This window comes from Adiantum capillus-veneris, chromosome 10 (genome assembly GCF_014529385.1).
Source record: "Adiantum capillus-veneris isolate H3 chromosome 10, ASM1452938v2, whole genome shotgun sequence".
Classification (NCBI taxonomy): domain Eukaryota; kingdom Viridiplantae; phylum Streptophyta; class Polypodiopsida; order Polypodiales; family Pteridaceae; genus Adiantum; species Adiantum capillus-veneris.
In genome coordinates, this window is record NC_140940.1 from 94,381,801 (window position 1) to 94,392,736 (window position 10,936).

The window sequence follows — 10,936 nt, forward strand, 5'->3', positions numbered from 1 at the left end:
TTGTGGCTTCGCTGACTATGGAAGTACTTCTCCGCGTGCAAGTATTGACCCCATTCGCCCTCCTGACGCCACTAGATGCCATCTGACGCACCTGCTTACCTCATGTCGTCGGCCCGCGGATAGCTTCCTCGAGAAGTTTTACGTGCTACCAAATCCTCATTATTGTAGAAAAAACATACTGGTACTGGTGATAGTGAAAATCGATGCACTATGTACATGTTGTCCTACCTGTACACATGTGGGCCCCACGTAACCACCTCGCTCTGAAAATGGGCAATTATTTATTTGGTGCACCATGCATGTATATGTAAATATGCGCAATCCCTTGATCCAAAAAACTCCTGACAACGTGTGTTGTTGTTAGGAGAGCAGTATGTACCTTCTTCACCACTGATATGTACAGTTGAGCTTATACATCTTGTTTCTGATAATGAAATAGACCAAATTTTATTGTGTTTCTCATTGCCTCATTTTCTCTCTAGCATTGATTCTCTTGAACATTCCTCGACGCCGCATGCTTCTCTCTCATCTCTTCCACCAATGGCTACTTCGCAACAAGCAAAGGTTTCTAGTGATTTAAAAAAATTATTATAGGAATTTCACGATCTTTTTCCTAATGATTTTCCATCAGGATTACCGCCAACACGATCGGTGCAACATAGCATCAATGTGGTTGTAGGCAGTAAACCTATTAGTAAACCACCCTACCGCATGAGTTACTCTGAAGCTGCTGAGGTGGAACGTCAGCTTGTTGACTATCTTAGCAGAGGGTTTATCCAACCCAATTCTTCAACATGGGCTTCTCCTATCCTTCTTGTATTCGACATGCTGATATACCCAAAACTGCATTCCGAATAAGGTTTGGACACTACAAGTTTTTGGTTATGCCTTTTGGGTTAACGAATGCACCCGCAACATTCATGACACTTATGGATAATGTCTTGAAGCCGTACTTGGGCAAATTTGTCATCATTTTTCTTGATGACATTCTAGTATACAGTTCTTCTGAAGATGAACACTTACAACATTTGAGGCAGGTGTTCGAATTGTTACGAGCAAATCAATTATATGCCAAGAAATCTAAGTGTGATTTTTTGAAGGAAGAAATTCACTATCTTGGGCATGTTATTTCAGCCACTAGGCTACATATGGATCAATCCAAAGTTGATACCATTCAGTAGTGGCCTTCACCTAAAAATATGGAAGAGTTACGGATTTTTTAAGGATTTGTAGGTTTTTATCGAATGTTCGTTAAAAACTACGCTAATATTGTTGTTCCCATGATGGACCAACTAAAAGGCAAAGGCAAAGCTTTTCAGTGGGGACCCGCTCAATAGCATAGTTTTGATACGCTTAAGGATGCATTAGCTACAACTCCAATACTAGCTATTGGAGATCCTTTAAAACCATTCATTTTGGAAACGTATGCTAGTGACCGTACTATTGGAGCAGTCATGCTACAAGACGGGCGGCCAATTTCATTTGAAAGCAAGAAGCTTGATGTAGCACAGTAGAACTACTCTACTTATGAACACGAACTCTATGCAATAGTGTCTGCCTTAAAAACATGGAGCTATTATTTGTATGGTGCTCAGTTTGAGATTGTGTTTGACCATGACAACATTAAACGGTTTACACAACAAACCAATTTGAAGGGTCGGAAAGCCAGGTGGGTTGAGATTCTTCAGGAATATGACGCCAACTTTCGATATCATAAAGGATGAAAGCATGTGGTGGATGACGCTCTTAGTGGTATGCCTGAGATCAATTCTCTCTTGTTCACAAAACTTTGTAGTGAATTTTTGGATTCTCTAAAGGGAAAATATGAGCAGGATGACACATATTCCAAAGTGTGGAGCCATGTACAAATGAGGGATCCTTCTCATTCCAGAGATTGTGGTGTAGCGTTAACCTCCACACACAGTTCTCCTCTATCAAGTGATGAACTACAGCGATAAAAGAATTTTACCATCGACAATGGGTACCTACTTCATACGGGGAGAGTTTGTGTATCGACGGACACACACATTTGGCGGCAAGTTCTTTACGAATGTCATGATAGTCCAAGTGCAGAGCACACGCGTATTAGAAAGACTTATGCTCTCGTATCACGGTAGTTTTACTGGCCAGTCTTACATCGATTTGGTCAAGATTATGTCTTGCATTTCCAGAAATGTCAAGTTAACAAGGCAGAGCACCTGAAAGCAGGTGGACTCTTACATCCTTTGGAGATTCCCATTGGTAAATGGGAAAGTATCTCTATGGATTTTATTGTGGTTTTACCAACCACTGTACGAGGTCATGACTCAATATGGGTGGTCATAGACCAATTGACTAAAGTATGTAAGTTTACTCTAACCAAATCGATGATTAAGACTCCAAAATTAGCCAAGTTATTTGTGGAAAATCTATACAAGTTGTATGGCTTGCAAAGTAACATTGTTAGTGATCGTGATCCCAAGTTTAACAGTCATTTTTGGAGGGTTGTGTTTAAATGATTGGATGCACAACTAAACCTCACTACAGCCGATCATCGAGAAAAAGGGCGGTCATACTGAACGAGTTAACCAAGTGTTAGAGGATATGCTACGTGCATACATTATCAAGAAACAAACAGACTGGGAAGAATATCTACCTCCTCTTGAGTTTGCTTACAACAGTGCTAAGTATGTCACGATGGGATTTAGTCCTTTTATGCTCATGTATGGTTTTCAACCTAGGTCACTAGTTATGGTGGGTTTGGCAACCTATAAACTCCAGCAGGATAAGGATTTTCTCAAAGACCACATGGATATGCTAAAAATCGCTCGTCAGAACGTCCGACAAGCGTAGGATCCGTATAAGAAGTACCCTGATGAGAAACATCGGCAAGTTACCTTTGAGGAAGGGAAGGAAGTATTTCTACATGTGCCAGAGCATTCAGAGCCTGAAAATTGGGCCAACACCTAAATTATCTCCACGATATTGTGGGGCTCTCAAAATACTCAAGCGAGTGGATGATCGTGCCTACAAACTATCGCTACCTACACATTCTCGTATTCATCCAGTGTTTCATGTAAGCCATTTACGTAAGCGACTACATGGGGACGACAATATCATTTGCCAATAGATACTGATTGATTTTGTTGAACCTCCTATCTTACCGCAATGTTGAAAGGGAATCCAGCTAGGGCAAAGGTCTAGGAGCATTGCCCATATAGTGGGAGGCTGGGAGGTGGATTCTAGGTTCTAGTCACCCCTAGGCTTTACATCCAAAATGGGTGTGCGTAAATTTTTTGCAATTCAACTCTAAACTTGGCGAAGATTTGGTAGTTAGAATCTACTCTTCAAGCTCTTTCTATTAATATATAGCACGCCATGAGATTCCTCATATTTTGAAAGATTTTTTATATTTTATTTTGTTGTGATGTGACAACTCCGTCTAGAATCTAGAGAATCAGATTTTTTATATTTTATTTTGTTGTGATGTGACAACTCCGTCTAGAATCTAGAGAATCAGATTTTTTATATTTTATTTTGTTGTGATGTGACAACTCCATCTAGAATCTAGAGAATAAAAAATAAAATCTTTCAAAATATGAGGAATCTCATGGCGTGTTATATATCAATAGAAAGAGCTTGAAGAGTAGATTCTAACTATCAAACCTCCACCAAGTTTAGAGTTGATTTGCAAACATTTTACTGCACGCCCGTTTCTGGACATGCGAGAGGAATTCAAACTCCTTATAAGGCCCCTTTGTGAGTCCAAATTTTCCCTAATGGAATTGTTTAACTTGTTAAATTTAAACTCACTATTCCCTGCATAGGGAGGAGCATGGGATTCATACATCACATTAGGAAAAGTTTGGACTAAAAAATGGGCCTTGTAAGAATTGTTGACGTGGCATAGCTTTCAAAAAGTGGGGATCGGTAATTTTTTTGCAAATAAGATCCAAACTTGTCAGAGGTTGGATATTTAGAATCGACTCTTCAAATGCTATCTATTGATATATAGCATGCATGTATCGAACATTGCCTTCATGTAGATCTAGCAAAAGGTGATTTTAGATTACCGTAACGGTAACAAAACCTGATTGATTGAAAAAAAAATGGCATAACTTTCATAGAAGTCATCCAAACTTTTTGGACCTTGGCTCTTTAGAATCCATTTTTCAAGAACTTTCCAATGATAGGTCATATCATGGGGTTCTAAGCAATATTTAGAGGGGTCTATCGGGTTGCTTTCTTTTGTACAACTTTGATGATGTGGCACTCTTAAAAGGCCCAAAAATTAGTTCAAAATTTTCCTAATGCTTTCTCACGAAGGGAGTGAGTAACACATAGCTTGTTGCCATGGAGAAGATAACCATCATGTAAGGTGATTGGTTCCTCTTTCTTTCCTAAGGCAAGGGTTGACATTATGTCCTTAAAATCAGGGTCAATAGGGTACTCATCTATCATGCAAAATAGATCATTGTGAGTTGCTACAGACACTACATTTCCCTTGGTCATCATGATAGTGCATCAGCCACCTGATTATGCTTACCAGCAATATGATCAATATGAAATTGAATTTTGAAAGAAAATTTTTCCACCTTATTTGTTTGTCAGAAAGCTTGGTTTGCATCATGAAGTACTTGAGACTTTGGTGGTCCGTTCGTAAGATGAATGGAGTTTCCAAACGATAGCACTTCCATGTGTCTAGGGTATGTAGAATAGCTAGTAGCTCTTTCTCATATATGGCCAATACTCGTTCATCAATATTGAGTCTTTTGACTTTCATATGCTATGGCATGCCCTTCTTGCAACAAAACTTCTCCAAGGCAATATCCACAAGCATCACATTGGACCTCAAATGGCTTTGAGAGGTCTGGTAGTGTAAGCACTGGTTGGGAGGTTAGATTTTCTTTAAGCTTATCAAAAGAATTTTTCACGTTAGAAGTCCATGAATACTCAACGTTCTTCTTTGTTAAATCATGTAATGGTCCTACCATTTGACAGAATTCTTTTATGAAGCATCTAGAGTACGCGCACATACCAATAAAGCTTTGTAGATCATGTAGATTCCTTGGGTTAGACCATCCTTTTACTACCTCCAACTTTGATGGGTCCATACGGATACCATCTTGAGAGATATTGTGACCTAAGTATGGAATCTCTTGAAGGAAAAATTCACTCTTCTTTTGGTTAATGAAAGTCTATTCTCCCTCAAAGATTGAAAGATTACGTGGAGATGTTGCTTATGCTCCTTGAGAGAATTGGAGTAGATGATGATATCATCAAAGAACACTCCAATAAACTTGTGGTAGGGCCTAATTTTTTCTCCATTTGGTGATTGAATGTGGTCGGAGCATTTGTCAAGCCAAAAGGCATTACAAGATATTCGTAAAGACCAAACGTTGTACAAAAAGCAGTCTTTAAAATATATTCATTCACTATTCTTATTTGATGATATCCACTTTTTAGGTCAATCCTACTGAAGTAGGTAGAGCCTTATATTTTACCAAACAATTCTTCTACCTGCAGTATGGGAAATCTGTTTTTGAGAGTGATCCAGTTTAGTGCTCTATTGTCGACACACATACAATATGTGCCGTCTTTCTTTTGCACTAGTAGGACTAGTGAACAAAAGGGAGAGGAGCTAGGCCTCACCATCCCCTTTTCTACCAGCTCATGCACTTGCCTCATAATCTCCTCTTATTGATCTTTAGAAACTCTATAAGGAGGTTTATTAGGCGCTGAGCTCCCAGGTAGGAGCTCTATCTTATGGTCATCATTCCCTCGCACATCATCAATAAATACATCTTGGAATTTATTTAGAAAATTAGACAAGTCTAATTCTTCTTGATTTCTACCACTTTGTTTTGTTAAAACATTAGCATCATTTAGAGACTCTTTTGACAAAACACATGTACGAAGAAATTGAACTTTTCATTGACTTATCAAAAGTAGGTGAATTTACAAGAGGTATAGTACGACCTGACTCATTGGCATCTACATACATGTTCTTTTCCTTGTAGGTGAAATAAATTCTCCTTTCAGGGAACTTCATGTTGGCATCCATGCAGTTGAACCATGGTGCCCATAGGATAACATCCTCATGTTTGAGAGGTGAGATGAAAACGTCCTCTTTGTCGACGTGCTTTATACATGAAGCCTCAACTTCCCAATCAAGGGAGTAATGGAGGCTTGCTATGCCTTGAAAGCTCCATCCGCAGCTACAATATCTCCCATCTCAAAAGATTGATATGAAGTTGTGAGTAGAGCCAGGGTAAAAAAGGATGAAGGCATCATACTCCCTCACCTTTCCCCAAGAATAGGAAAGGGATGACCCTTTGCAATGAGCATCCTCTTTTGGATATTCAATTGTGGAAGCTCTAGGAGTCTCATTGCGTGCATTTCTTTTGGGGCAAGAACGGTAACTATGCCCTTGCTCCCAACACTTGAAACATTTATGATCCTTTCGAAAAACCTCTAGATCTTTAGGACATAGTTTATTTTTACCGTTGTAAAATTCATTCTCCTTGGTCTTGTTGTTATTGAAGCTACCTTGGGAAGAGTTTTGAGCATTTTTCTTCCCTCTTGAATCATTTCGGTCTTTGTTTTCCATGGGCTTGGCATTCATTTTAGCCTCTTGCTGGAAATTAATGTGACAAGCAACCATAGTGCTAGGTCATTGTGAGTTGACATACTCGGTCATTTCTTTAGGTAATCCCGCACAAAATTGTTGCTTTTGCTTAAAGAATTCTATCTTTTGGAAAGATTGTAGCATTGAGATGTAAATCCCAAAACTTGTCCACATATTTGTGTAGACTCGTTGGAGAGTAGCTTCAAACTCCACCATTCGGTGAGCAATTTATCTTTGGTATCAATTGCAACAAACTGTTTTATGATGGAAACCATAGAGTTTTCCATGTCTTTGGAGCTTAGCCATTTCCACAAAGTCTATCCCTTTTGAAAGTGCATAGTTACTTGATATAGCTTGGAGGACTCTGTGAAGCCCTCGTTTCCAAAGGCCGCATCAAATTATTGGATGAAGGCCAGAACTTTGTGGGTAGCACCAAAGGTGTCGTCATAGGTGAGAAAAGAGATATTATTTCCTCCCTCTTTGAACTTCTGCTTGTAGGACCTTTTTCAAGCAGCATATAGTTTGCAATGTCCTCTCCTCTTGTATTCTCTAGGAGAATAATTGCTTCTTTCACCAAAAGAGGACAAAGATGACAAAGAATGAGAAGAGGGTGACCTATTTCTCGCCTTTTTCTTCCTTTATTTCCTCCATTCCCTTTCAGAATGACGCGAAGGACTATAGGATGATGTTTTCCTCTTGGGTGGAGTTGGAGATTGTCGAGACCGCCGTCTTTGTGGAGCCACGTCTTTAGAGGAATTCAGAGATTCACTTCTTTCTCGTTCATTGGATTCCTCCTCTTCTCTTATCGAAGAGAGTCTTATTTTGGAAGTCTCAACAAGAGGCTTCCTAAGATCTCTCTCTTCTTGGAGAGGTAGAGAAATCCCATAAGCACAAAGCTATTGAGTAACTTTGGCTTGCAAAGCATGGTTGCCCATAGCTTGTTGCAACCTAGTAACGAGATAGTTCACAAACATTGGTGCATCATCAGTAGCACCTTCATGTGAAAAATCAAGGTTGTCAATATTCATTCTACTCTCTTTATTATTGTTAGCCATGATAACTAAACTTGTACATATGCTACTTTGTGCTTTGGTACCCTTGAAAACCTTAGTTGCTACTCTTCTTTACCTTTGAAAATTAGCTCTCAAGCAGCCACAACCATGGTTTAGAGACCGTTGATTGCAAACAGTAATGGATAGGTTCTAGCATTGCTCGGTTGATGATGGTTCCTATTGAGCTTGCTAGTAGGTAAATAATGGTTAAGCCAAAGGCAAGCCCCAAAAGAATCCATTATTATCTCTATAGTTCCCGCTAAGTCTTTTTCACCCAAGTTAATAGATATGTGTCCCACTTACCCTCTTGCAATTAACATGTCCCAACCTTTCATGGAAAATTTAAGGACCTCTGTTCTTAACCAAGAAAATAAAAACTAATAGCTCCAATACCAATGTAATGGAATATGGCTATAACATTGACTGTAGCAGAAATTGAAATAACAATAGTGAGCAGTTCCTTTAAGAGAATTCTTAAAGAGCATAAGAAGAGAAAATGATTAAAGGTAGCAGATGAAGACTACACCTAATTAGCTTAGCATGAACAACACTTATAAAAGAGAGAGAGAAAGGATTAGAGAAATTGATAGCAATTGAGGACCGAATTTATGTGGAGCAGGTGCCCCCCTCCAAAAGGCTTTTGTATTATAAATTCCCCCATAAAGAGAGACTTGGTACAATACAATCTTGTGCTCCTTGAGACATCATTAGTGCAATGAATATGGTAGACTTCATACGCCAAAATTATGCCCTTAATTATCTCGCAAAAGGAGTAACACTAGTCCTGTAATTGAACACTCAAGTGTCCTGAGAGACTAAAGTGTTCTGAGATACTAAAGAGTCCTGAGACACTAAAGTGTCTTATGAGCACATGAATTTTGTCCTTTTTTTTAAATGCACACTTTAAGCCAATTTTCTTGTAAAACGTAATGTACGTTTAGAGTATGACTCCAAAATATTGTGAAATTTTGGTTTGGGTCAAATGGTGAGTGCTAGTGCGTTAAAGTTTTCAGATCTATGTGCTCATGTTTTTCATCGGCGACCTTGCATGGCTATGGAACTCTCACCTTGGGGCTGAAATGATGCCTGCCATTCGATCTCCATGGCAATGCAATGCAAGATCTTTGGATCTTAGATGCATTGTAAGTGAAACTAAAGCCTTATCACGTTTAAATTAGAATTTCTAGAGCGAAATAAAAAACCAAGCCAAAACCTGCAACGCAGCACACAGGCAAAACAGTGCTCAATAATCCTCCTCTAGGTGTCGCACTTGCCTACAAATTTTGCTCCATTCCATGGCGACCTCATCCTTGGTAACAGGGCCACCTTCTAATGCATTTTGCTGCACTTTAGAGGGACAAGAGGTTCTCTACCCTACCATGGGATTTGGTGTTGAATGGGAAAAAGAAGCTCACATTTCTGATTGGGAGACCAAGCAGTACAAGGAAAATATTGTGGCCTATAACTCATGCAAAGGATTGTTCAAATGCATTTTTGATGGGGATGAGACCGCCTACATGTTGTCATGGGAGTCTATACGCATGTACATTGTATCTAAGGAGAAAACCATGCTCCATATGCGTAATGATACTGCATTTGATGTCGATGATAAAATCTCCTTGGCCAATTTTTTGTCATGTTTTTTGAGAAAAAATCGGAGAGCCAATGTATTACCTTATGTGGAAATGCCTATTTTCCTTGATGCAATTGATACAGCTTGTGGTGATGCCCATTTGATGCATGTTATGGACACTATGGATGATGCACCTACTATGCATGCATTGTCTGCACATGTGGAAGAAACCAATGAGGAATCCCCTTGCTTGTCTACATTTGCTTCTATTGCAGCTATGCCTCTTGTAGGAGTGTCTAGTGCACCTCCTACAACATGTAAGAGAGGTCGACCTCCAAAGAAATTTGTTGTGGGTAGAGGGTGTCCAAAGGCCCAACATGCTGATTTTCTTTTTGATGACCATGCTAATAATGTGAATGTGGAAACTCACGATGCATCTAGAAAGGCTGAGAGAAAACATGCAGGAAGAATTCATGATGCTAATGGCGACGTAGAGAGTAGTCATGCTTGTGGTAAGGGCTACAAGATTCTCAAAAAGCGTGGAAAAGTGCAAAATATGCTTGTTGCAAAAGGTCACAAATCAAGTATGCATGAAGCAGTTGAGTCTTGTGATGAGCATGGATCTGTGGGAGAAGAAGATGAATGTGAGGACGAGCTTTTGGAGGCCAAAGGGTCGGTCTTGCGGGATAGTGATGATGAGTTTGATTGGTCTAATGTGACTATGCCTTCAAGGAAGAGTGGTGATAAGATGCATGTTGAGCCTGATGGTACATTCAGAGTGCTTCCCACATTTTTAGATATTGGAGGTCCAAACTTGGGAAAAGTACCAATAGAGCTCAAAAGAATTCGGTTTTCTCTAGAATTGTTCCCATTAGACTTGATTGACATGATTGTGGGTGAGACAAATAGATATGCATTGGAAAATCAAGAACAAGTCTTATATAAGTATGGATTCACAAGAACTGGAAATGTTCTTGATAGGCACTATTTTTTGCAATTTCTTGGTGTTTCTCTTGGCATGGCTTTGCAGTATATTCCATACAAGAATTATTATTGGAAAGGGGAAACTTGTGGTGTCATGCATTATCCGAACTATGTTGAAAAATGGGGCTAACTAAGTACTAATAGATAAAGTGTTTCTTGCATGTAAGAGATAATTCTCAAAGGCAACTTCTTAGAGGAACGCGAGAGCATAAGCTATGGAAAGTCTTGCCATTAGAGGAAAGGTTGAATGCAACGTTTCAACTGCACTTCAAATGTGGGAAAAATGTGACTGTTGATGAGAGGATTGTATCATCTAAATGTAAGTTGAATCCATGTAGGGTATATAATCCCAAGAAGCCTCACAAGTTTGGGATTTAGTTATGGATCTTATGCGATTTTGAGATTGGGTATAATTATTCCTTTCATGAGTATGACAAATTGCCTTGTGCAGAGATTTCATATAATGTTGCATCTATGCTTTGCAAGAGATTTGAAATAGAAATCTCATCATGTATTCTTTGATAGGTGGTTTACATCGATCAAGCTCTTGATGCATTTGCCCAAACAAGGGCATCGTGCTACAGGTACTTACATGACTAACATGAAGAACTTTTTGGATTTGCAGTTGTTACATATTGAGCACCGTGAGCATGGTTCTTCTCGATTTGCATGGTTTTCTTGAGCCTTATAAAGGCTTTACAATAAGAGTTTCACACATGG

At 39.2% G+C, this 10,936-nt stretch overlaps 1 pseudogene; it reads left to right on the forward strand.

Annotated features, from left to right (window-relative positions):
- The first annotated feature begins 9,227 nt into the window (after window positions 1–9,227).
- Window positions 9,228–10,715, forward strand: LOC147449277 (uncharacterized; annotated as a pseudogene).
- Window positions 10,716–10,936: the final 221 nt, after the last annotated feature.